General features: G+C 45.2%; 1 protein-coding gene across 9 annotated transcripts in view; it reads left to right on the plus strand.

Annotated features, from left to right (window-relative positions):
• Nucleotides 1-27,919, plus strand: part of MAP2 (microtubule associated protein 2) — a 227,169-nt gene that overhangs the window by 39,098 nt on the left and 160,152 nt on the right. For all 9 annotated transcript variants that reach the window (XM_065669792.1, XM_065669793.1, XM_065669794.1 and 6 more), the window contains exon 2: nucleotides 4,629-4,683. The gene's annotated coding sequence lies outside the window, so the exon portion shown is untranslated. The remainder of the gene's footprint in view (nucleotides 1-4,628; nucleotides 4,684-27,919) is intronic.

The following is a 27,919-nucleotide window of genomic DNA, read 5'->3' on the forward strand; positions in this document are numbered from 1 at the left end:
CTCACAGATCTGTTCTATTACTCCCTCTTCAGCTCTGAGCCATAGATCACTTTTCATATGTAACCAGTCTAAAATATTCTGGGGTTTTTAGAACTCATTACACTACAAATTTCAATGGACATAGCAAGAGGGGCTAACAAAGGTACCACAGCAGCTGAGGAACAGTCTCTCTCCAATTAGAGAGAAAGCAGGGTTTGAAATTCCTGGCTTTCTAAAGAAACAAAAGATGAATTTGTTCTTATTTCATAGTGATGGCTGTGAGCGGGCTGCAGCAGTAGGCTTTGTCTGTGAACCTCACTTCGCTTGTGTATTGTCAAGGGTGAGGCCTTCATAGTACATCTACAGCTCCTGCTGCTCAGTTTCATCGCATGTAGGCAGGCAAACAGCCAAAACTTTCGGACTGTCCCTTATCTGCAGTGGACACATCAAAGAAAGGTAGATGCCCAAGGCTGGAAGGAAGTGCAGGAGATGCGATGCAGACCTTGGTTGAAGAGGCAGGTTCCCCAGGGTAACCCTGTCCTGTTTACCTGGTTCCTTTTGACTGCCCAGAAAAGGTGGTGTACAGTTTCCGTAGGTTCCTAATTTAGTTAGATTAGCCTAAATCTCTTTTGCAAGTCTTTCAGACATGTTGAACAACTGCTAGTTTTATACTTTGGAGGTTTATCTCTGTGTTAAGGCGTGTCTGTGTGCAGACAACAGTTGACAGTACTAGGTTGACAGCTCTGGTAAAAGAGCTCTGGAAAATCTGATTGTGGAAGCTGAATATCCAGTTCACTTTGCTTTTCTGTGGGGTGTGACTTGCCTCTGCTTAGGAGTCAGCACAGCAGAGTGATGTGGGCTTGCACCAGCTCCTCCAGTGCAAAGTGATGTACCTGGGCTCAGCCCTTTGGGTCTCAGCTAAGATGTTGGTGCAAGAAGCTATGTGCTGAAACATTCACTTTTGCTGCCTCTGCTTTGCATCATTGAGGGTCATAGCATTGGTTCTTGGATGATTTTGGACCTCATGAAATGCTTGTGAAGTCAGTTCAGTGTTCTCTTCCTGCCAGTCACATAACGTTATTGCAGAGAAGTGAGCCTCAGACTGACCCCTCTGAGAACTCGCTCAACCCCCTGAAGAGCAGAGCACATCTGGACTGCTCTTTTTCTGTTAAATGTGCTATACTGTAACAGAAAACTAGGTTAGAGTGGTTTGTGTTGGTTCTTTACAGGAGCAGATTTGCTGATTTTGATCCTCTAACCATTTTTGGGTATTAATAATTGATTACCGATTTATTTCAGCAATCTGAGTTACACTGACAGGTCTCTGGTTGTCTGTGTGGTCACCATCCTCTTTCCTTTATACCATGGCCCTGTGCTTGCCCTTGGGCAGTGCTTTAGGGCTTCCCTCCTCTCCCATAAGCTTGCAGTGCCAGTGGGTTCATCCATTCATGTGTGGTTGGTTGGTTGGTTTGTGGTTGGTGTTTTGTGGATGTTGTTTTGCATTTAAAAGATGTTGTAGTTCATAAAAGAACTGTACTTTAATCTGTTTCATCTGATTTACCTACATGAGTCTCTGCTTAATATTCTTTAGACATATCTCTCTCTTTTGGTCAGCACTGTAGTTACTTATGTCCTAGCATACTATTGCCCCAGATAGTTTACCTTTGTATCTTTATTCCGTCCCCATGGAGCTTCCCTGCACTCTCTTGGCCTCCCACGGATCCCTGCTGACCTGTGCAGAGTTGCTTGGAATCTGTCTTGTCTTTTTTTGAGCTTCACTGCCCTCAACCTGCTGCACTTGTTCCTTTCTTCTGTTTGAATGGTAGTGTCAGTTCAGGCTCACCTTACCCAATGCATCTCCTGCCTTCAGTTTCAAACAGCTTCTCCTTCTACCAAACCAGCTCAGTCTCCTGAAATGGAACATACCCAGGGTGTTAGAAGATCTAGATGTGTCCAGCTGTGCCAATGGGTATTTAGGATAAACACAGCTGTCTTCATAACATGTGCCTCTCTTGCAGAGCTGGAGTAGGCTGAAAGATGGGAAATGCTGGACAGCTTTCTCTTCCTATTGCATGTTGCTGGTAAGCTGTTAGTGAAGGACTTTGCGAACCAGACCTGCCAGTGTGACCCCTTGCAGGAACACCAACTTCATATTAAAGCTGATAGCATTAGCAAATGCTGCTGTATTTACAGGTGAGGGGTGGGTAGATTATTCAGTGTAGGTGTGTTCTTTAAAACCACCTCCTGATTTTGTTACCCAGCAAGTGTTCACAGGGCAAAATGCCAAGATGTAGCAGTGCTAATTGTGTTTTCTCTGAGCCAAACAGTAGACCTGGCACTTAATTATTAGTAGTCTTTTCCTACGTGTGACCTGGGTGTTCACCACAGGCTGCATGAGTCAGGGTTTTGACTCTGAAAATCCTCAGGTTCCTAAAGCAGAAAGAAGTGGTGAATGCCCCATCCCTGGCAGTGTTCAGTGCCAGTCTGGACAGAGCCCTGTGCGACCTGGTCTAGTGTGAGGTGAGCCCATGGCAGGGGTTTGGAACTGGATGATCTTAAGGTCCTTTTCAACCCAAACCATTCTATGAGCCTATAACTGTAGCAGAAAAGTAAATATGTGTCTGATTGATATTTCAGAGCCATATTATCTTGCTAGCAATAAGTCGTGTTTCCCTTTTATCATGACCTAAGATACTTGGATGAGTCTGAGTCTCTCAGGGAGTAAACACTGTGGACTGGGCCTTAAAGATGCTGGAAGCTGGTAGAGGTGCCAGGGTTATGTGCTGATCAGAAGTATTATAAAAGAGATCCTCCTTGTACCATCCCTACTCATCTCTTGCTTTGGATATGGATTGGGAGCTGCTCGGAGATTACGAGGTGCTGAATGGGGTTTTGCTCAAGAGGGGAATATTATATAGGAGTTGTGAGATGACTGTGTTTTGCTGACCATTATTGGCAGTGTCTGGAGGAGTAGCATCTTCCCAAGGAATGCCGAATCTTTGGTGCATGACACTACACCTGGGGGTGCGGCTGTAGACAAATCTCATTTAGCAAGTCTAACCGGCTTAGAGCTGTTTTCCTTCTCAGACATATGGAATTAACCAGAGATAATGGGGACCACGCCTGGGCAGTGTATTGTAAGAAATGACTTTTAATTTTCTGGTACTGGGAGGAAAGAAGAAAGAGCTGAGCTTGAGGTGTTTTCCACTTTTCCCCTGGTTGCACTTGGATCTTTCTCCTCAGTTACGGCAGCAATGTGCAGCACAGAGTTAGTCGTCTTTTTTGCTCTTAGAAAGTTGTACCTTAAAAGCAGGAGGTAGGGATGTTGTCCTGGCTTTCTGCTCCTGATTCAGCTAGTGACACGTTAACTTTGACAAGATGCTGAATGTGCCCTTCACTACCTTTCACTGTAATGCAATGCTTCCTTACCAAGTTCCAAGTCAAAGGCAAGAACCCCCTTGCTTTCAGTGACAACCCCTATGCTCATGGGTACAGTGAGACATAACAAAATTGATGCAAAGTACTTTTGTTCCTGCTAGTGTGTATCCTCTCCCCACCTTTCTTCTTTCAAGCAGTGAGTATTTTATTCAGTTCTGTTCAGCTGTGATTTTTGTTACCCATGTTCTGGCGGAAGTTAATGTTGCAGGTAGGGTGCATGCTGATGAAGAGTGATTTACAGGAAAATGGTCCATTTGCTGGCTGTTGGCCTGAAACTGGGAAGGGAAGTCTGTCTGTTCTTCTTGAGCAATTCATAGATACCAACCATTTGCACTTTATAGGAGCTTCTCCCCTGCCCGGCCTTTCCCAGGATTTGCAAAGCGGTAATTAATCCTCATTTATGCTGTTGCGATGATACTAAACTCATCATAAGATCTGGTAGTAACTAGAGCACAGAGTAGTTAAAGATGTGCCTAAGGTCATGCAATAAACAGCTGTAGCACCAGAAAGAATTCTCCTCTGTGAGTGCTCAGCAGCACTTCCCTACTGCAGCTTTTCTGTGGTACATGATACTCAATTACATGGTATTCAGTTTATAGGTCCCATAGGTCTGGGCTGCTGCTTGTAAGCACATAATTTTTTACTGCGCAGTGAAACTGTGGGATTCCAGAAAACAAAACTTTTGGTAACTGAAGTCACATAATCTCCATTCTTTGTTTGTTGGCTCCTTGTATTGTCAGTTGTTGCTGTTACCATCTTTTGTTAATTTGAGGTGAATGATCCCCAGTGAATCTGATACATGAAAGGTCTTCTGCCTGTGCATCATCTTGTTTCTGTAAAGGAAGAAGGGGCTTACTTGTGTCTGTGAAACTCCGGTCCTGACAGAAACCATCTGTTTTTAGCCTGGGTTTCAGTGGAATCTGCTTTTCTGTGGATACATGCTTTGTGTGGGAACAGGCATTCTAAAGGCCCAAGCTGGTTGGTGGGACATGGTCTGATGGATGAGAAGGCATTTAAGCTGTGATGACAGGAGAGGTTCTAGTCACTGGAAAGGAGAGTTTAGTGTAACTTTGCACATATTACCAGGGTAGAGAAGGAAGGTATTTTCTTAATCACACATTGCAGTTCACAAGCCTTTAAAGCATTCAGTAGAATGAGAGCCTTTTCCCTTTAGCAGCTGTCACTAACTGAGCGCTTTTGCTTTGTTTCAGGTGTGGAAACCTGAACTGAAATATCCTGTGACTGAGAACGTTACGACACCAAGAGGTGGGTTTTCTGTGTTTGTTCATCTCTTATCAGCCATTCCAGAGCACTGGATATGCTGTACGTCTTGACTTTCCTAGGATGGACTGCCTGATGAATCTCTGTGGCTTGTTCAGACAAAACCAAGGACAGGACTCCTCCCATGTCTGTGCATGCATGTGTTCAGTTGAAACAAACAGAGGGTGTCCATTTCCTGGGCTGCACAGTGAGAGGTGTCTATGGCATGGAGGTGGAAACTTAAGTGAAAATAAGAATGCGTTGGGGTTTTGCCAACCATTTTGTGCAGGTGTCTGTTCCCCGTAGGGAATGTCCGTTGGCAGTAGGAGTTGAGCTATCCAGAAGCTGTGCTGCTGAGTGCGAGCACTGCAAGGTGAATCTGTGACGTGGCATTTTCCTCCTCTCACACTTCAGATTTAGGCTTCATGGTTGCCAAGAATGTTTTATGCAATGTGCTCAGTACCTGTCTGTCAGTCGCCACATGCTCACCTTGTTTGAGGGTTTTGTTGCTCGGCTTTGTTGCAGTGCTTTATTGTGGTTGTTGACGGAATATGGAAATCTGCAATGCAGCCAGAAATGCTGATCCCTGGGTTTCCCACTGCAGCCTGGCATTAGCTGTTCAGAGAAAGGTTTGTGTAATGGGTGCAGGCAGCTTTTGCTGATTTGAACAGCTCAAGTGAAAACCAGCTGGTAAATACCATGTTGGTTTTATTCAGTGGTTGTTGCAAGAACAAGTATTTGGTCATTCCTCTTCAGCAATGGAGGTGCTCATCTCAGCTATACCTGAAGTTTTCAAGCATCAGGTTTATGTAGTGGCAAGGCACAGCCATGATGAAGTCATAGGTTTGGGTTTGGTTTGTTTTTTCTTTCCTGGAGCTAGTTCTTGCCCCTCTTTATAGGATGGGGAATGGAGTAGAAACTGGGACATGTGTTACTCACATCTGTGTGCTGAGGGCAGTTTCTTCTTGCTGCCTTTCCAGCTGCCCCTCATTTCTCTCTTGGAGGTCATAATTCTTTTTCCGATGTCTGAAGGCATGAGTCTTCCTGCAGTACATGTCCACAGCAGGAGGGCAAGCAGCAGCAGTATTTCAGTGCAGAGCAATAGTCTCTCTGTTGAGTATTTGAGTGCAGCGTTAGTCGCCAGCTCTGGAGTACTGCATTGCGACTGTGAGGGGCTGCACTGCAGACATGCTGCTTGCGTTTTTAAGAGGCTAAATGTATTGCCACAGTCATGTAAGCTTTGTCTTGTGTGTTTGTGGAAGGCAGTGAGAGAAACAGGTAAGGTGTGAAAATGTGTCAGCCAGGCTGCAGTTGTCAACATACTTGAAATGAAATGGCCAGTGTCATTGGCGTTAATACCAGCTCATGGTATTAATCCTTGTTCAGTGAGAAGGTGTCTGGCTTTGATTTCAGTGAGCTCAGGATGCTTCTTTTCGCTGCTCCTCTGCATGCCATTAAACAGGATTCATTAGGCAAAAAGGTCAGATGGTTGGCAGGAGCTGGAACTTTCAAAATGGTACTGAGGCCAGTCCAGTAACTCCAATGGAAGGGAGCGATTTGAGGATCTGAGCTTGAAGTGTAGACAGAGCTGTTTGGTGGATGCTCTTTGCAAAGAGCAACGCTGAAGTTGGGGAGAGTTCACTCTGCAGTCGAATTCACTTGTGCTAATTTGAGCTTCAAGAGCCTTGATGGCAGGTGTTGAATGTGCTGTCGGCTCTTACTGAGAGCTCCTTATGAACAGCAATGTGTGTAACCAGGAAAGTCAGCGCAGGCAGCTGAGCTGTCAGCTGAGCGGGATAGGTAAGCTGTCTGCTCTTAGAAGTGAGTAGTAATCCAGTTCTCTCAGTACCCATAATATGGGTACTTTCAGCTGTGTTTGAGCTGAATTTTGTCGTATAGAGATTTATCATATAGAGAAGTGGAGAGCAAAAAAAACTTACTGTATTAAAATAATCAGTTTCCTATATTTCATTTTAGTAAGCTGATCAAGCAGTGAGTGCAGGCTGCAGGAGCCGCCCTGGACCAAGGCTGAATCAACACTTGAAACATCTGAACTTTATTAGCTCTTGTTCTTCTCTCTGATAGTGTTCTTTCCCTCTTCTGCTATGTGAATCTAAGGCACATTCAGATGATGTTACATTTTCACAGCATGGTAAATATTCAGCTCTCCCTTTTGTCTTGATAACCTTCCTTATAACCTTCTCTTAACCTTGCATACAACCTGCTTAAGGGCAGAGAAGAAATTTACACCCGTTTCTTGGTCTCACTCTGTTGCATCACTTTCTGAACTGCCCCAAAGGACCTTCCCTCGCCTTCTTGCTCATCACATAGCAGTTGTGTATCTTGCACAAAGGAATGAAAGCAAGGTCATTTGTCTTGAGCCTGTCCCTGCAAGCTCAGGCACGTATTGAATCACACAGAGCATAAAACCCAAATCATCAAAACAAAACATGAAATATAAGGGCAACAGTTGTGTTTTACTGTGAATCTGGGAAAAAAAATCCTAACCCAACCCAAAACAAACAAAAACATGGAATCCCAGACTGGTTTGGCTTGGAAGGGACTTTAAAGCTCATTCAGTTCCAACCCTCTGCCATGGGCTGGGATACCTTTCACTAGAGCAGGTTGCAGATGAAGAACATAAGTGCATGTAGGAAATGGTTCCCAGACCTGTACTAACTCATGGTGAATTTCCATGTGATATGAACAAAAAAACTGAGAGAATTAGGTAATTTTATCAACAACTTGAAGACCTGCATTGCCTGCCTTAACATTAGGCTCTTGTGCGTGGCTACTGCTAGCAAGAAGTGTGCTCACCCTGCTCTTCGCTTGCAGAGAGCAGACTCTTTCTGGAGAACATCTCTTTCCACTGGGTCTAGAAGAAGCTTTTGGTGTTTGGATACCTCTGTTCTGTTCAATGCGAGGTATGAAGGAGCTGTGTGACCTCATGTTCTTACAAGCTCTGTAAACAGAGCTAGTTGAGCATTTACCCTCTACACTGTTAAAAGAGTGATATGAGAACTGTGATCACAACTTATCCCATGGAGACTTTTGCACTTCTGTCTTTAACAATGCTGATCTTTTGGGCTGCTTCTCTTGCAAAAGTGGTCTGCTACAGCACAGCAAGTAAATGATTGTAGTAAGGCACCTGATCTCTTGAAGAAATCTGTCGTTCCACCAGGGTGTACTGGTTCTCTGGTTCACAGCGTAAGATGATGCACCTCAAGCTGTTTTCTGAAGCTGCTCACATACACTTGCCATTACCACTGTCTCCTACCCTGCTGCTAGGAATGGAAAGTGTGAAAGGATTCAAGAATGCAAAGAGCTGCCACAGCAAAGGTTCCTGGGGAGGTTGATGCCACGTGTATGGTACAGGGAGTAAGAGCAATCTGCCCTGCCAAGCAACATGGATGTTATCCTTAGGCCCACTCCTTTCTCTGTCACAGGTTTCCTCTGTGATATTCTATTTGTGCTAAAATAAAACCAGAGAAAGCCGGACCCACTTCCCTGTTGAAGGCCTTGACATCACATCCAGCATCCTTTGGTTTGATGCTAAGGGCTGTTAAATACCACGGAGAGTCATGTGAGGCAGAAGCTAGATAGACTGAGCCTTGGCCGTTCATGTTGAAGTCACAAGAGACTTGAACTTACCCCCTGCAAGAAAAAAATCCAGTTGTTTGGAAGTGCTTGTTCTATTGTTGTTCCAAATGCTCCTCTTGTGAGACGGAGCCCTCCAGCATGTGGGTCTTGCAGACCTGTGCCATATGGAAAAGTAGGAAGGGTACTGGTATCATGCCTTCCTCCCCAAAAGCCTGTGTGTAGGATGAGGACCTAGGAGCCCATTTGCCCTGTGCTAGGGAGGAAATGAAGGGGGAGGTGTTGAATGAAGGTTGTGGCTGTACTGTTTCTTCTCCAGTAGTGCAAGCAACCCAGCTGGCGCCCACAGGACCCTGCACCAGCTAGACCTGCAGTGTTAAGTCTGATGGGCCAGATTTCGCTGCTGAAGTCAGCACAAGCATGTCAGTATTGCACAGCAGCAGAACTGGCTTCTTGTTTGTGTTGTCTTTCACGTGCCATCTGGGCAGTCTGAGTACCTGTCCAAACCTCACTTGCTCAAGTAATTCAAAGTCTGAGATGTAGTGACAGGGTAAGGGAATGGTTTTCAACTGAAAGAGGGTGGATGTAGATTAAATGTTAGGCAGAAGCTCTTCCCTGTGAGGGTGCTGAGGCGCTGGCACAGGGTGCCCAGAGAAGCTGTGGCTGCCCCATCCCTGGCAGTGTTCAAGGCCAGGTTGGACACAGGGGCTTGGAGCACCCTGCTCTAGTGGAAGGTGTCCCTGCCCGTGGCAGGGGGTTGGAACTGTGTGAGTTCTAAGGTCCCTTCCAACCCAACCCATTCTATGATTCTGTGATTATGAATATACAGAAATAGGTGCTCCTTTTGAGGGCCACTTCGTTTTTCGTTGTCTGACAGTACATATAATGTCTAAAGATGAAGAGTTTAAACCCCAGCACTTTTCTGAGTGCTAGCAAATGCTTGAGTTAATGTTCTACCAAACACCAGATGTGAAACCCGAAGGCAGGGCCAGAAAAATATTTATTGAGGGAGTATCATCTGAGGAAGCTGTTCTTATTGACGCCAGCATCTCTTGAGTGCTGGTGAGTTAACCAAGTAAGTGTTTGTGGGTTGTTTTGTAATGACTAATTCTATTGCCAGCAATGTCTTCAGGATAAAACAGCAAATGGAAGGAACAGGTGGGACACGACTTCTTTAACAGGAAACAACATATTGTAGAACTGCAAGCGTCTGCTTCTACTTAATGCTCAGTCTTCAAATGCTCTGTGAGGCAGTTCATTTCTGTGGAATAAATGACTAGACCAGCCAGCAGGCCTATACAATACCTTCATATTTTAAAAAACTCCTTATTTTAGTGATTCAGTGGGGTAAAAACGTCTGCCTTGTGCCCTCCTGCATGCCGTACCAGGAGGCTTGAAGGCACTAAGGAGAACAACAATTCTGATTAAATCCTTTTCCATAGCAATGAGTGGGAGTTTTGCTCCTGACTTCAGTGGGAGTAGGAGCCAGGCCCTTTCTTTGTAGTGCAGCAGTGACGTCTTCTTACACAGTATTAAAGAAGAGGTGTTATGCCCTTTAATCTGAAAAGCTTAAATTAAGCAAGACAAGTCTCTTTGAAAGGAGAAATCATCTTTTATGAGACGTTTGCTCCTCCTAAGTGATACAGCAGGGAAACCAGGTGAGTTTGCAGGTGAATGGTAAAGACCTGGGTAAAAGTTTCTATTCCCAAAAGCTTTTCTTGGTGTTTTGTTCTTTTTTTCCCCCTAGCTGTAGGAGATGCTATCACTACAAGGTCTGCTTTGCTTCCAGCTTTTAAGATAGTGGCTGTACTGCCTTTGACTCGAGTATCTTTTGTTATTGGTGGGGAGAAAGCATTTCAGTGTGTAGCATTCAGAAATAGAAGCTTTTCTGTTACTTATGGTCCCGATTCATATCCTGTTCACAGATTTTTTTATTCCAGTGCTTATATCCTCACATGTTTCTGGAGCCATTACCACTCAACATGTGATGTTAAGAGTTTTTCCTTTCTCCCATAAGGTCACTTGGGGGTTTTTTGCATTGGTACCAGCAACAACAGAACCAGGGTGGAAGCTCTTTGATCTGGTAGGGCAGCATGGAAGGTCTTACTGCAGGGCTGCCTAAAGGGAATGTCAGGTTTATGGCCAGGTCTGTTAGAGAAAAGGGAGGAGGGCATCCTGAGGGAAAGGAGATGACAGTCACAGGAAGAATCGGTTATGTTTCTTACAGCTCTTAACTGCTGTAGGCGTAACCATGCCTCATTGTCTAAAGGCACTGCAGTATCTTGTTTAGTGTTGCTTCTCACCTTGGAACCATATGGGATTAATGGCAGCCATTCACCAAATTCTTAATTTTCAGACTTTGAAGGTAGGTTGTAGAATTCAGTTCATTTGTCTGAACAATGTATAAAGGCAACAGTTATTTCACTTTAACACTTTCGCACAAAACCCCTCTGGTTTTGTTTGGAACTGATTTGCCTCTTTACTATTATAACTATCTGGTTATTTTACTGTATGAATGAAACACATGAAACACATGAGGATACATAAATCTTACATCTTCTGTTACCTCTCTTCTGAATATTTGTGTGTAGCTGAAATAACTTTGTCATTTGGCTTATAATTCCTAGTCTGTTTAGGATTGATTCTCAAATCCTGAGGAAATCAAGTCAGCCCTGTTGTTCTAGGGAATGTGGTCTGATTCAGTATGGGGAATGTTAGCTGGGAGTTGGGCATGAGTGGGACCTTATAACATTTTGATCCTGACCAGAAAAGAGGAAAATACTTGGTTAGAGATCCATGACAGTATCAACCTTATTTAACCACTGTAGAACAAGGAGCTGTTTATGCTTTCCTGGTTTTCTCCATCAGATAGGTTTATAATCCAAATGCTATACAGCACGGTGCTGTGCATTGCTTGAGGTCGATATGAATGCTGTTATCTTGTACTTTGATGCTGCAGTAGCAGTTGCTTTGAGCTAAGGCTTCCAAAGACACATCTCGACATGAGTCGAGGGGAATTGTGTGGCTGAAAATGTGAAAACCTCGATCCTTAGTTTTCAAGTGTAGTCCTAGGAGAAATTTGGCTATGGCACAGGACTGAAGGCAAGAATTGAACTGATTTGTTGCTTTTAGCTGAGCTGTTGCACTCGGCCTGCTCTTTTCAACTATTTAATCAAAAGCTCAGCACTAGGGAAGATACAATGCAATGGGGATACAAGCCAGTGTGGGGCAAGGCTCTGTTTTAGTGTTTGCACTGAAGAGAGGCTTTTGGATCTGGGGCTGGTTTGGAAAAACACCAGTCAGGGGGATAGTGCCTGCTCAGGAATCCTTGCTATGGAGGTGGGATGGGAGGTGAATGAAAAGGTGCCTGTTTCCAAGCCCAAACCTGTACTGGGTCATAAATGAGTTTGAACTCATACAGGAGTGTGGGTAGAGGGAAGCCCGTGTTCCCCAGCAGTGTACAGCCCACCCTGTGATTTAGGGGACTAAGGTTAGGAGCCAGAAAAATGCCATGTTACTGTGTTTAATTCCAGAGCCGAGGCAGATGGAGAGTGAAGGAGGAGCCTCCTTGGAGATCCACTCCTGAAGGGAGCATTAGTACCTCCTGTTCACACATGAGAAGATGAGGCACTTCTCAAGACATTAATACTATCTGCAGACAGTAGGCAAGTCTGTGCCCCAGCTGGGATCAGACTCCAGTCTGCTGGGTCCCATGCAGGGCTTTGTTGTCTTTCGTGTCAAAGTACCTGTTTCTGCTGTATGTCTTAACTAAACAGCTTACCCATATCTAACAAATAAGCAATAGCTATGCAGTGCAAAGAGTAACAGCATGGACAGATATGTGCATAAGCCTGCATTTTGTTTGTAATCGCATCACGGGTGCGTGCGGCTGAGGCATGGTGTACTCAGAAGGAGAAAACATGGAGCCTTACCCATCAAGTGGGAAACTATTGCTTTGAATGGAAAGCTCTTGGTTTTCTCAAGCAAATGCAAAGACAAGTTTTGGATGTGAGCTGTGGGAGCTGACTTGGAAAGCTTGGACTGATTCTGCCAGTAGTTTTGAGTCTACAATTATGCGTTTTCATAATAAGCAGGGGCTGAAACTAAGGATTCGTGTGTTTAAGCTCCTCGTGTCAGAATGCAGTTGTTTGTGCTAGAAAACTTGAAGCATCAGAAGCAGATGCTTATTTACCTCTGAAATTGCTGTAGCTCCATTGATTTCAGCAGACCTGCGCCCACATGCATTTATAACAGCCAGCAAGCAGGCTCTTGAGTCTCAGAAATGCACTATGAAGATGCCAAGCAACATCTGTAACATAGCAACAGGAAAGTCTTTATGCTGTTCTTGTCACTGCTGGTCTCAGAGGTTGGTGGAAATGGTAAGCATATGGTGGAGAATAGAATGCCTGCTGAATTTAAAACAACTGTCAGTTATGGTGGTGGGGTCAAGAGCCTCGGCTTTGGTTCAGAGGGAAGGCTTGGGAAGGCATCACACAGCAGCATGTCTCTATGGTTTCTTCTTGCTCTTCATGGGATTAATGCTTCCCCTGTGTGAAGTGTGACCTTCCTGAATCCATCAGGAACTTTGCCAGCAGGGTCTGGCATCTTTGTTTTCCCCTTCCAGGCTGTCTGGAGCGCTGCTGTGGGCTGCATGGGACCTTTGGTTTTGCTATGTCTGGGGATGAAAAGGAAATGAGTTTTGTGCATGGTAGAGAAGGAGGTGCTGGGGCTGGGAAAACAGCCATGGGCCATGAGCAGGGATTATGCGTTCCTCAGGATCAGCATCTCTGCCAGTGTTAATCAGCGCCGAGGCCTGAGATCAGTGCAGCACCTGCTGCTGCTGCTTCTTGCCTGCTGTCAGGTGTCTCACAGTCTTAGGCAAATAAACCATTTAAGGAAATGAATTACTTGGATCAAGCTGCTCTGAAATGAATAGCACCAGCTCCTGTACCAGCCAGGCAGACACCTGAAAGATGTCCTGTATTTACACAACACGGAGCAATTAGGTTTTCCCCTGGCACCTCTTGTAGTTTTCACATTGTTTGCCTATTATTTCTGCAAGGGCAGAGGGGGAGGGAATGTGAGTGTCGTAACTACTGCCTGTAATTATGCAGCCAAAAGAAGCAGGGGAGAAAAGCCTTCTGGGTGTTTTCTGCCCCTTGGGACTTATTAGGTGTCCTGTGCTGACAGAATGAGATGTAAAATTGGTTTCAGTATTCATCTGTCACTATGTGAGATGGAAGGAGCAAGTCTCACGGAAGTCCTGTAGCACAGAACTTGCCTATCATGGGCAATTCTCTCCCTTTTTTAGATGGCTTTCTGGTCTTGCAGTGCCCAAGTGCTGTGTCACTCCTTGCTGGAAAGACCAGAGAAGGATCAAAGAGGCATGGGGGATTCAGGCAGAGCCAGCTGCTGCTGGTGGGAAGACACTGCTGTTGGGAGCCCCCAGACCATGTTTTGTGTTGTGTGGTTGCAATGAAAGCAGCAGGTTTGGAGCTGGGTGGGCCTTGCAGCCTGTTTGCTGAGCCAAGAAGGTTAGAATTCAGCAGGGCAGTGCATGGAGATGCTGCCTGGTTGGAGACCTGTGGGTCTCACATGGGATGTAGACCCCACAGGCTGCCTGGACAAGCTGTGTGCCAGGTAAGTTCATCTGGGGTAGTTGCAAACCCTGATCCAGGAGCCAGGGTGTCTGTTTCCTTCATGCTGGTTTCACTCACCCTTCCTCTGTGAGTACCTGGGTCTGTGAAGAGAGTGAAAGCCATGACTGGCGCAGGGATGCCGCTCTCGTGTGTGGAAGCGTCTGCTGTATTTCTGGTTGAAAAGATGAATTCTGAGGATGCAAGCAGCCCTTTTTGGGAGCAGAATTTGTTTGGTGTATCACAGGCACACTGGGCACTGACGTCGCTGATGCAGTCTTTTTAAAGCTGTAATCTATTTGGGCATGTTCCGATGTGAACGTCATGCTGTCCGTGGTTTTAGCTGAAGCGTGTCAGGTGGTCGTGTCACCTCCTCATTGTAAATGGCTTTTAGAATGCTGCTTTTGCTGCCATGCAACCTGAATGAGTATTTGCCCAGAAGCAACAGGTTAAGGGCTGCCTTAAGAAGACTCTTGTTTTTTACAGGGTTTCCAGAAGCTGCTTTCTCCAGCCTGTATCTGGCGATGCTGATGTTTTGAAGATGTGGGATCTTAGAGCTCGTCTCTGAGTGCGAATGGGTTTTTTGCTGTTATTCAGCTTAGCTATGGAGAGAAGAAAGGCGTGGGAGATGCTAAGGGTAGTAACTTGCCTGTATGGTTCATGTTTTGCAGGTAAGATGCAGCTGAGGCTGAAGGTTACCCATCTCTCATGAAGGTTATGGAGTGTATTTGTGGAAGAAGCAATCTGCATCTCATTTTTAATCTTTAGAATTAGCGTCAGTGCAGAAGGGAGCAGGCAAGCCTCAGACAACTTTATTGTGGTTATGAAACATGTGTCTGGGCACAGCAACTGTGATTTGTGGTTTGAGGCATTTTTTGAAGTGCATGAGTTTGTGGATAAAACTTGCTCTTGCGGGATGGGGAGGGGGAAAGGGTAGTGAAGTGGGAAAGAGAGAGCGGCATTCGGCCAAGGTGGAGTGGCTGAGAGCTGCTCCAGAAATCCTTGAACAGCAAAGGGGTGTTTTTCTGTGTGTTAACCATCAGTTCAGAGCCTTTGAGCAGGAAAACCCAAGCTCAGCCCTGCAGGTCTGGAAATGCTGTTGGCCTGTCTGCAAATCCTGTTTTCCCCCTGCCAGAACCCTGTGGAGCAGGAGCAGGAAGTGGCATCTTGTAGAACTTTGTACCAGCGAGGGCAGTGTGACTCAGGCCTGCAGCCAGGTCAGTGTGGTTGAACCCATGCTGTAAGGCTGAGGATGGTCAGAACGTCCTTCTCTGGAATGGTGCAGACAGACATTGCCCTACCTCTTAGGTTGTGTCTGCCTCCATTAGGAAGCAGTATTAGCTTCCCAATTAGCTTTATACAGCAGTTGGAAGTTGGGGTTTGGGTATAGGTTCAGCAGCAGCAAGTGTGTGGAATTGGGAGAGGTGGGAAAGCAGGGGGAAGTCTGAATTTGCAGTTGCAGTCGTAATCATAGAATCATAAAATAGTTAGGGTTGGAAAGGACCTCAAGATCATCCAGTTCCAACCCCCCTGCCATGGGCAGGGACACCTCACACTAAACCATCTCACCCAAGGCTTCATCCAACCTGGCCTTGAACACCACCAGGGATGGAGCATTCACAGCTTCCCTGGGCAACCGATTCCAGTGCCTCACCACCGACCCTTACAGTAAAGAATTTCTTCCTTATATCCAATCTAAACTTCCCCTGTTTAAGTTTTAACCCTTTACCCCTTGTCCTGTCACTACAGTCCCTAATGAAGTCCCTCCCCAGCATCCCTATAGCCCCCCTTCAGATATTGGAAGGCTGCTATGAGGTCTCCACGCAGCCTTCTCTTCTCCAGGCTGAACAGCCCCAACTTTCTCAGGCTGTCTTCATAATATAGCCTATAAGCCTATCTTCATAATGGAGTTTCTCAGAGATACTGGCCCGCAGTATGTTTTTCATATCAGCTTTCACAAGAGCTGCAGATCTTGGGAGACTGTCATCTACCTTGGGAGACGACTGGAAACGTCTTGTTTGAGCAGGGGATAAGCAAAGGTGATGCTGCTGTGCTAATTGAAAGGGCTTGGGACCTGGTCTGGTCAGGTTGCTCCTGGCCTGTTCTCCAGGCAGATTGAACAAAATGGTTTAACAGTGAAATAAATCCATGTTCCTGAGAAGCAGCCTGTGAAATGTCAGTGCTTGCATTGCTAGAAAGGCTACTTTCTTCAGCTCCAATTGATAGCCCCTGCAAATACCCTCTGCAAAGTTTTGTAGGGTTATGTGGACATTGTGTGCCAGTGGACTGTCACATTTACCGCTTTGATTTAAAACTGAATCTCCTGTTTAATTCTTGCCCTTCTGATTTCCACTGGTTTGAAAAATATGCTGTAGACCCTCTTCTCCACCAGTGAGCAGTGGATGGGTGCATTGATGCATTGTTGAGAGATGAGTGCTGCCCTTGTCCCCGCTGCAGAGACCAGTCTGTATTTGGTGTACCCCTGTGATAGCATGTCTTGTCTTGGTCTTGTGTAGTGCAGTTGTGCTAGATCACACTTTTAAACTGCAGGACTTCTGAGTGCTGATTGCAAACTGAACAGGAAAGATTGCTTGTAATATCAGCAGGAACACAGTAGAAGGCATGACCTTTATTCTGCTCCTTAGGGCAGAGCAGAGATTTCTGTAGCATTCTGCTTTGAAACCAATTGGTAAATAGCAGGGATTTCTTAATCTATAACATGTTTAGCTGCTGAGGTGTCCATGGGCTTCTGAGGTGCTGAAGGAGATGGGGTGGAAAATACATTAAATAGAGACAAGAGCCTAAAAAAAGCCAGTCATGCAGAGATGTGGAAATAGCTTATTCAGGCAGGAATAACAAAATGTAGGAAAATTATGCCAAATCAAGCATTGCATATGAATTTTGCCTGAGCACAGGCTGTGACTATTTACTGTCGTGAGGTTAGATTGGGGATAGTGCGAGCTGCAGGGAGTGCAGCAGCTAGGAAATAAAAGTGGCCATAAGGTCAGTGCTCAGAGCCAGGTAAATGAGCCATGCTGTAGGACAGGACAGGGGCAGTGCCAGAGCTCCCTGGAGATCTGATTCCAGAAGTGGCTTATTCTGGTGTCGACCTTGACAAGGAGAACAGGGCTGACAGTGACTGGCTATTCCTTATGTACTTGTTTGAGTTAATGTGGGAATTGCTGTGATAAAGGCGGTGCAGCATGGCCTGCGTGTAAGGGACAAGGGGAAAATTTCAGGACTCTCTATGACCTTGTCGTGGTTTAAGCCCAGCCTCATGCATCATGCAGCCACTCACTCACACCCCCGGCTTCTTTGCCTGGTGGGATGGGGAGGAGAATCGAAAGCATATAAACCCCATGGGTTGAGGTGAGAACAGTTCAGCAGCTATGGTATAATTCAAACCCACTGCTACTACCACTAATAATAATAAGGGAAATAACAAAGTGAGAGAATATAAAACTATAAGAGGAAACGGAAAAGAAAACAAGAAACACAAATGATGCACAATACAACCGCTCACCACCCACCGACCAATACCCAGCCCGACCTGAGCAACGATCTGGGCCTTCTGGGTAACTGCCCCCAGTTTATATACTGGGCATGACGTGCTGTGGTATGGAATACCTCTTTGGTTAGTTTGGGTCAGGTGTCCTGCCTCTGCTTCCCCCCAGCTTCCCCTCCTCCCTGGCAGAGCGTGAGACTGAGAAGTCCTTGGTCAGAGTAAACATTACTGAGCAATAACTAAAACCATCGGTGTTATCAGCGCTGTTCCCAGGCTGAAAGTCAAAACCACAGCACTGCACCAGCTACCAAGAAGGAGAAAAATTACTGCTACTGCTGAACCAGGACAGACCTTCTTTTTTAACAGCTTTCATACTTCACAGTACCTGGGGTCACATATGATATAGGAGGAGAGACAGCTTGCCCCTTGGAGTGAAGAGGAGCCTAACAAACCTCTGAGTTTTGCAAGGGGCTGGAAAGAGCCTCCAACCCCCTCCTGATGGGCAGGGTGCAAAAAGGCTCCTGGGAGAGAGAGGCACTGTGTTTCAGCCCCATCTTATGTAAAAGCATGTTTTCATCTGGAAATGGTGCTGGTTTCAGATGTTAATGCTGGTGCAGAATAAAGGGAAAAGGGGTGTCTTAAACACCAAGAACTTTAAATCGTCTTTTAATAAGAGTACCTTTCAGATCCCCTTTTCTGTTTGCTAGCTGCTAGAAGATAATTTCCTTTATCTAACATGACCTGAGTATGTCTCCTGTGCCTTCAGGATCAATTCCTTGGCAAGTACTGGGGAAAAGCACGTATCTGCATATTAGAGGATACTTCTTTGCAGTATTTTTCTTTCAAAATACAAATAGGAAAAGATACCTGTTAGAGAAACGTAGGAGCAGTTGGTGCATGGTTTTATTGTGAAGGATCTAAAATAGGCATCACAGTGGCCTTAAATCCTAACTTCGAAATTCCTGGAATTTCTGACCATGTTATAGTTCCGAGAGCGAGTGCTGGGAGGTGACAGTAATGCCACATCTGGCCTGTGCCTTCGGGTGGGGAATCCAACAGCTTCTCTAGGCTTCCTAGGCCAGATGTTTTATGCGTTACGCATTTAAACCTTGCTGTTTCATATAACTTCTCCCCAGGCTGGTCCTTTCTTAGTCTCTACATTTTGGCATTCCTATCCATTGCTGCAGCCCAGTACTTGAATGAATTGCGAGTGAATGGTTTGGCTTTTTTTGAGAGAAGGCTGCCTGCAGAGCACTGAGGAGTAACTAGTGAAAGCTGCTTGAAGTCCTAGCCAGACCACAGGGCCAAATGGTGATTGTGACTGCACATCGCAGAAGCTGTCTGTTTGGAGGAGATGGAGCTATTTGTTCATTCATGGCTTAGACCCCATCATGCAACAGCAGCCACGTTTGTGCAAATATTCACTCATTCTGTGACAAACCCACTCCTATTGGCAGGTTAGGAAGTGTAGCATTTTCGTATTAAAAGGCAATAGGTAAGCTTTGCCTGTAGCTGTAGACCTGGTTAAGAAATATGCAATTAAGCTCAATTAGAGCGGCATGGGGAAAATAGGTGTAATACTTCTGCAATGAAACACCATGTAAAGACCTGAACAAATGAGATGTTGTTACTGCTCCCTCATGTGAGTAGAACCACTGCAGTCGGGGGCCATGTTCTGTTAACTTTGTTTTGATGCTTTATGTTGGCTGAAACATTTTAATGTTTATTTGAAAACTTCAGTAACAAACTTGCTAATGCACTGCGCAGAGCATCTTTGGGGACGCTTTTTGCTTTGCTGGTATGGATTGAGAGGGAGCAGCTTCTCCATTCCCTTTCTCCCTAGCCATACAGGATTGGAAGGTAGGTTGTCCTGTGGTAATGTGCTTTTTTTCAGTGTGTGCAAAACCATCCTGTCTCTGCATGATCCATGTAATACATGGGAAAAAAATTTCCCATCTAGTAACTGATGAGGGCAATTTCCTGTAAGCTGGTTCTTTTTGTGGTCTCTGGTTTCCAGCCAGTTCTATTTTTACTGCCTTCTCATTTTTTTTTCTCCCTCCTCCCTTAGTTTCTTTGTCTCTTTTTATTAAACAAAAAAGCTGTTTCTGTTTGACAATCTGGTACTATGATAGTTCTTATACCCAGGCAGGCTACAGTCTTAAAAGGTGCCAGCAAAAGCCATGAAGGTAATGTGTATCCTGATGAACTCTAAGCTTTTGAGCCACATCATAAAGTCCGCATCAGCTGATGGGAGCAGATGCAAGTCAAGCCTTTGCTGTGCTGGTACTGCTGAGCTAAAGCCAGGTCTAGGTAATTCCATATTATTGTAGTCAAAATTGTGTTGTTCCTGACCCTGCAAACACTTGGATTGATGTACCATCCTACTTATGTGAATAAGAATCTCTGAGCACGTAAGTAGTTGCAGTAGCAGGCCTGATACTTGACCTAACTGTAGTGAGTAAAGCTGGGGAGACTTACAGTGAGTGTGCAAGAGGAATCCAGTGCTCTGAAATCTGGTGTCAGTGGAGAAGGTCTGAATGTATGGGCGAAGTGAGGAAATGAAAGGAGATCTAAGTAGAAGCACAGGAGAGCAGAGATGTGAGAGGGGGCTCATTTGAACAGTCACTTTCCATTAAAGTAAATGGAAATCTTGGCCGCAGTTACAGAAATGTCATGCTGCACGGCCTGTGTGTATTTAAAACCAATCTCAGTCTGTTTGAACTTTTTCCCAAGACTTCAGGAATGTGGGAACCTTGGAAAAACCAGCAAATGTCATGCAGGAGAGCGGGTTGGAGTCACGGCTTTAGGATTGAAATTGTGCTTGAAAGGCATTCTGATAGCTGGATTCGTAGAAATACAAAAGGAAGAAAGCAAGGTAATGCCATGACAACACTTTCACAGGTGATGCTGTCAGCTTTGGAGTGTTTTGACCTTACTTAGGGAAGATTTGGCCCTTCTTCAGGCATATTTCCCCCCTGCCGCTTTGCAAATCACAGCTTTGGACTGGATCAAGAAAGCTGCCCATTCTGCAAGCCAAATACCACAGGAATGCAGCAAATACATAGGGCAAAGGGTGCATTTCCTAACTAAGGGGCAATGGATGTGGATTTTGGTGCTTGCAAACAGTTGCCCCGCTTTATGCCCACAGCAGTTAGTTAGCTGATTTGGAAGATGGGTATCTCTGCTTTCTCACATATAGTAACAGCTGACAAAAGGTGCTGAGAACTTAGCCCCAGGAGTCATCTGGCATCTGAAGCACAGTTTGTACAAGTCAGATCTAGCATCAGTTGCATTTTCTTCCCATTACATTAATTTCTTGAGTGTTTGAATGATACTGTTTGAAGTGTTTATTAATGTGGCTGCTCTGGAATGAGCACATCTGGTCCTGTGATATTGGAGAGGGGAAGCATTTGTCAAATGGCTTTCAGGTTTTCTCTGTGGTTTCTGGGTATCGGTCCTTCAATGCAGTAAGATATTTGTTAGTTTTCAATATTCAGAAAAGTGTGTGCTGAAATGCCCCTTTTCCCTTGTGAAATGTCAAAATTTTTGTGCTACAATGACAGTCATCAGGGTGGCAGATTTGGAAAGTAGTGTGACTTCTGCCCTCCTGACAATGGTGCCATCATTGCTTTGACCCATCGCCTCAGTCAATTCCATTCTAGCAACAAATACTTAGGTATGAGTGCAAAATATCTTAAGGAACAGGAGGTGCTGTTTGTTACTGCTGAACTCCGAAGGTGTTTGCTTCTGTTGTGCGTTTATTCTGCTTTCATTTTGCACTGAAATAGCCATGAATGACTGGAAAACATTGAAATCAATCGTATAGCTCTTGCTGCAGGTGGAATCTTTAAAGACATTCATTTCTGAGGTTCTAAACTGTGAACATTAAATAATAAAGCAAATAAATTTGCCTTGGAAGGTTGCTATTTCCTATCGCTTTAGTAAATCATAGGCTTTCTCCCTCCAGGAAAATAATCCAAGTACAGTCTTAATTTTCAAGCCCATAAATAGACTCTAGGGGATTACGTGCATGATTCAAGTTACAAGACCTACGTAAGGCCTTTTTTGTCAAGGCTAGAGCCAGAATTCTTAGTTGTGAATGTTTCTGTTTGTTGTCTGCTTAAATGGCCTTCTGCTCTGGGCTTCTGGTCATGCAGAAGGGAGGTTGCTGAACTCCACTCCTATCCTAAGAACATCGATGTCACAGTCAGGTTACCCGGATTACACCTTTCCAAGAAAGAGTGTGTTAATGCTACCACAGGAAGGACTCTCCAGCTGTTTAACAGATGAAAGAGACAATTCCTTCTCCATTGCAGCTGAATCCTTGAAGCTTTGGAGGGTCCAGGCTTGCGGTGTGTGCATCCACCTTCATCTGAATGACTTTGTTTTCCTTAGCAAAACTAAACTGCTCACTATTGCCCCCGTCTTTGGGATTGCACGGGTTTCTTGTTTGACTTTAGACTGATTTGGGCTGTAGAATTCTGCCCCCTCCCTGCTCTGATTTTGAATGTTTTCCATGAGGCAAGGAAATGAGTGCTCTAGGTGAAGCATACAGGAGGTATCTATGGATGCAGCTGTAGATCAGGCAGTTGAGGCAGATTCTTCAGGAGCTTGAGAATTAACAGAGGAGGTTTTGTGCTTCTGTGGGTGGAAACCAGTTTGTGCCAGTACTTTCAGGACTGTCCTAGCATTGGTTCACCTAACCGAGAAACATCAAAGGCCTGGACTGGTTGTGTTCTCCAAAGCTCCTGTTGCTTTTCAGAAGTGGAAGATCATTATCAAAGTGATGACTCGCCCAAATGGCTTGTTTTATCTACCCTGGCCTTTGGCCAGCTGCCTTTCCAGTTTAATGACATCAAGTCCTACCTTCCATTTCTACCCTTCAAGTCACAGACATCTCTCTTGTTGTCTGCTTAAGCAGAGCAAGAGAGGATTCAAGATGCTTTTCAGGCAGGAGAGTGGGGAAATCTTCTGTGATGCTCACTGAGTGTCAGGAAGGAGCTGCTCCAGCTTGATTCACAGTCTTGTAGGAAGGACCGCAGTGATGACACCTATGTGAAAGGCCAGGTTTCTCAGCACTGATGCAAGCCATAGCCTTGCTTTCCTGGTGTGCATGGGGCAGTTGGCAAAGGGGGAGCTTTGCTGGCAGGAGGCTTCTCCGCTAAAGCAGGTGCTCTGTGCCCCCATTGGACTGCCCAGGTGTGAAGCTTGGGACTGAGAACTGATCCCTGGGTTTCTAATCATTACAAGCCTGGATGTGTGCTTTTTGTTTCCTTACCTGCAGTGCATCTGAGAGTTCTGACTTGGATCCATTTCCATTTCTTTTTTTTTCTTGTTTTTCTTTCAGCTTCTTTCTCTCATAATCTCTGTAATGGGGTATATGTTGTGTAAGCTTTAGCAGGTTGGAAAACAGGTAGGTTGGTATTTGTATGGGAGACTTTTATCCCCTTTTTTGTGTTGCTCATGTTAGGACAGCAAGTTTTGTTTAATAAATAGCACATGACCCGCTCATGTTTTTGTGAGCCTATAATGACATGCAGTGTTTTATGCAAGCTATAAACCATGATACATGCATCTTCCATTTAAAAGGCTGTGTGCACTTTCTTTCTTTGATGTAATTGGGTTGACAGCAGTGGGGTTGTTCCTGTCTCGCACCTCGATAAATGAACAGGGAGTAAAGAGCAACACAAGTTCACACCCAGTGTCTGCTGACTCATCTGCTCATGATCTTATGTGTAGCAGAAAATGCTTTCAGAGTACTCCTGGGGAATGCAGCAAAGTAGTGTCTCGGATACCAAGTTCAAGGTGAGGTACGCTTAGCTGAGGGCTGTGTAAAGCCAGGAGATTGTGAGAGGATTTGTAATGAAGGTGAAAATGGGTGTTTTCAAACCAACAGTCACTGACCTGAGCAATTAACTATGATTTATTTATTTATTGATTCATTGCATTTCTAATTAAATTGGACCAAAGGGTGATTTTAAATGGGCTGCTTCTGGACAAAGAGTTGTTGATATGAACAAATGCAACCCTGCTTGTGCAGAGGCGGATGGGACTAGACAATCTCCAGAAGTCCCTGCCAACCTCAACGAGTCTGTGGTTCTGTTCCAGGGATGCACAAGGACTTTTGCTGTTGATAAAGTAGTTTGCTTTATGCTCTGCTTAGTTTCTGGTTGGGTGTTTCATTTGGGATGTTTCCAGTCTGTGATTTACCTCATCTCAAATTCCTCCTTGCCTTCTCCTTTGCTCTGCTGGGTCCCGATTCAGATGTTGATGTTTCATCATGGTGGTCTAGGAAAAAGTTGTCTTCTTGTGGTAGTTCTTGTATGTCTCTTAGCTCTGGATGGTTTTTGCAAAGTGTCATAGTTTAAACCAATCCACACAGGTCGTCCACTCACCCCCCCCCGACCCTCCCCACTCCCGGAGGGATGGGGAGGAAAATCAGGAGAATGTTAACTCCCACGGGTTGAGATAAGAACAGCCCAGTAACTAAGGTATAACACAAATCACTGCTGCTGCCACCAATGATAATATTGATAAGAGAAAATAACAAGAGAATACGATACCACCGCCGAACGAGTTCAACCCCCCCGGAAGAGAGAGAGCCTGCCCCTTCCGGGTAACTCCCAGTTCCCTCTCCGGGCATGACGTGCTGTGGTATGGAATACCTCTTTGGCTAGTTTGGGTCAGGTGTCCTGTCTCTGCTTCCTCCCGGCCTCCCTCGTCCCCAGCAGAGCATGAGACTCACAGAGTCCTTGGCCAGAATAAACATTACTTAACAACAATTAAAAACAATCGGTGTTATCAGCTCTCTGCCCAGGCTGGAAGTCAAAACACAGAGCTTGCACCAGTTACTAAGAAGGAGCAAAACGGCTCCTGGTAAACCCAGGACACAATGTGAAATAAGAAGTAGGCTCCAGCACATCAGAACTCACTGCGGATTGCCAGAGCCTGGCTTTGTGTCTTGGTTGAAGCTTCTGAAGAGTGCTTAGGTGGAGTCGTCTTCTCTAGTCTGCTGGTGGGCTGTCAGTAGCTTGCTTTGCTTTTCCTATGCCAAAGCCATCCAGATCACACCAATAGTCTGGGCCTCTGCTAAGATGCTGAATGTGACTAATCTCTTTGTCCAGAGAGCTTGGCTTGAAGCGTCTTCTTAGCATGAGCCAGGGATTTACAATATGGGTGGTGGGTGAGTCTGATCTGACAGCAGGCGCTTAAATGATGGTGTAGACATGTGCTTAGTGTCTTCTGTTTCTCTGAGGCTTTCAGAGGACAGCTTGGTCCTGCCTGAACACCTTGCTGGATCAGTTTTCTCTTCAGCCAGTGCTCTATGGTGTCCTAGTTAGCTTTTTCTTCTGTGTACACAGAAAGTGGGTGGCTCTGAAGAAGAAATGTCTTGCTCTCCTGTCTACAGCATTTCTAGGTTAATAAATACAGATCTCATCCAGGGGAACATAATGTATTGAAACTGGTGAAGATAAGTCATTGTCATTTAGGACTCTATTGCGATGTCCAGACCTTGGTGGTAGAGTGTCAGTACACCAAAGATTGATGGCTGGGAGTTCAGAGCCAATGTTTTTTTGATTAAGGATTACTTTATTTGATGAATGGTAACAGAAGTAGCTGAATTAGCAGCAAGCTTGCCAATGACTTTGGGCTTGTGATGAAAACTGGTCAGTAGTTGATCCACAGCTCAAACTGTATGCAGAAATCAGTGCCAGAAGTAAGTCCTATAGACCATTAACCTTGGAACCTGCAGAGGGCAAAATCCAGAGCCTTGTTTGGAGCACCTGGAGTAACTCAGTGTTTGGAGATTTGCATGGTGGGAAGACATCTAAATAAAAGCCACATAAACAACTGTTGGCTGAAGGGGAGGGGAAGGATGTGGTAGTTTCAGATGTGTTGCCATGGTGACAAGAGCCAGTAAACTAGAGCAAAACCAGGACTAGTCCATAATTGAGAAGTGTAGCAGCCGCAAAGTGGCGTTGCTGTTTGCAGGGACTCGGGTACATGGATGTGCTGTAGGTTTGCTACCATAGTGCTCAGTCCTGCCCTCATCCTGAAAAATAATGTTATTTACTGCTGGTTTCCAAAGGTTTCTTGTCGCTGAAACCATGGACACTTACTTCTGTTAACAGCACATTAATGGCACCTGCCAACATCTGATCCCAATCAGAGCTTTTTACGTACTGCATACAACAGGCTTGCAATGCACATACTCTGTCTGTTAACCATACTGTCTTCAAAAAGCGAAGCCAGTTTTGGTCTCTAACTTCTGGAGCTGTTGGCTCTGTATTTCGCTTGCACTGTGGAAGCTGGATAGTCCTATAAAGGCATCACATTAAAGCCTTGAGTCAGTGAAGCCACTAAGCACATGATTTACTGTAAGTGCTTAAGTGCTCTGCTCAGTGAGGCTGGATTGCCCAAGTGCCTGAAGTTATACAGATGCTTAAATGCTTTGTAAACTCGGTGTTTAAGGACCGTATCCCAAAGGATGCTGTAGGAACTTCTACTGAAGTAAGTTAGGATGAAGGGGACCTCCTGCCATGCTCAGCAGCTACAAGGATTGTGTGAGAGGACATTGACTCTTGCATATTTTAGCATGATCAAAAAAACACCAAAGGGCAGATTTCTGGGTTTGGGATGGTGTTTTTTTTGGTGTGCATGTACAGTGTGATTACAGTTTGGATAATATAGTATTAAAACCTGCCTTGAATATAAAACCAGTATAAGTGGGGAACAGGGCAGAATTCCCCAGGCAGTCCATGCCGCCAAGGTTGTGAGGAGTCCTTTTCATTTCCAGAAACACTTAAAAAATTGTTAAAATAGGAAGGAAATCTTGTCATTCAAAATCACGTTTAATGTTTATGATCCGTCCCTTGCAGCAGTACTCAAACTGATGCGGACACACTGGGGGACTTGTATTTCAATGTTATGGATCAGGGTTAGTGGAACGGTGCACTGTTTTACTTAGGTTTAAAACAAGAGAGACACTTTAAAACCAAACAAATCCTACTACAAAATGCCAACTCTCTACAAGTTCCCAACAAGTGAAAATAGGTGCCTATAACTTCATGCAACTTTATTGCACAGAAGAAGAGGTCCTGGAGTTGCTAGAAGATGTGCTTGTGGTACACTTTTCCTGCTCATTTTCCACAACACTGATGCTATGCAACATCTACATATCTATATAAATAGTCTTGCAGTGTGTTTGTACCTGGTACAGTGCCACCCCAGTCTCAGCTGTTTCCTGAACACTGCTGCAGTCAAAAGAAGCAGTAATAATCTTTGGCTTAGTAGGTGTAAGCTACTATAAACTTGCTCACAGAAGTGCTCAGGAATACCGCTGTGCTGAGGCAGCAATCTGAGTGTGGATGGGAAGGAGCATCTTGTGGGAAAAGAGAACAGCTAAGAGGAGCTTTTCAGTGTGGTGCCTGCTAGCTGGGCTTTGAGTCCAAGCATGCGCAGAGAGGGCAGACCTGCAGCACCGTGTGCTGCCACAGCCCTTGCTGGGTGCAGGGCAGGATGTCAGCTGTAGTATCTGTTGGTTTCTGCTTACTTGGCCAAGTTGGTGCTGAGACATGAATCCCTTTTAGAAAGGAGCCTGCTTTGTCTTGTTGCAGTCATAGCAGTCACTGATGGGGAAAGGGAGCTGCTGAAGTGAAGCATCAGCACAGCATCACGTCTGGCCTTGCGACGAGTGAGCAAAACATGAGGAGAGGACTTCATCTCCATGAAGTGGAGCAGCCACCTGGTCCTGGCTGAGCACCAGAACATAAAACTCTAAGACACCATCACCTCTGCAGAGCAATTGAGCACCATTACAAGTTTCTTGCTGGTTGTAAGGTTGGGGTTTTTGGTACTGGTGGCGAGATGTGTAAGCTGTGCCAAGCCTTGATGTGAAGGAGGCAAATCAAATTCTTCCCCATTGAGCTTAATTCCACAACCCTTATAGGGCCGTTTTTCACATTGGCCTGACCAGTTCAGTGTGAGACATTTCAGGAAGGAAAAATCTTGTGATTGGACAAAACGTTTCAGCTTCATTGCAGTTCTTCTGCTTTGATGGGGAGGGCCGGAGTGGCAAAACCCAAATAAATCCCCTAAGGAGGCAAGCTAAAAGGCTGGAGGATTTTGTGACTGTTTTTATTCTTGCACTTCCATATTTTTCCAGTTCAGATACTATGTTTCCCTTGAACTTAGATATTTACCCCAGTACTTGTAAGGCTCGGAGTTCTGTGCAAGAGGAGGAAGGCAGCCAAGCATTCTCTTTCGCTTGTGCCCATGTGTTCATATCCTGCTCAATTACATCCTGTGTTCACGCAGCTAAAGAAGATAATTGTTTTCCTCCTAACCTTGCTTGAAAACAGCCCTTGTTAAACTCTTTGCTGGTAGTGGGATTGGATGGGACACCAGCACATTAAAGGGCTTCTCTGTCTGGTTTAGGGAGCACCTTAGCTTAAGGAGCAGTCTCACCAGGGCAGAGCTGAGGGCATGGGGGCAGACGGCACTG

This window comes from Lathamus discolor, chromosome 3, assembly GCF_037157495.1.
Source record: "Lathamus discolor isolate bLatDis1 chromosome 3, bLatDis1.hap1, whole genome shotgun sequence".
Taxonomy (NCBI): domain Eukaryota; kingdom Metazoa; phylum Chordata; class Aves; order Psittaciformes; family Psittacidae; genus Lathamus; species Lathamus discolor.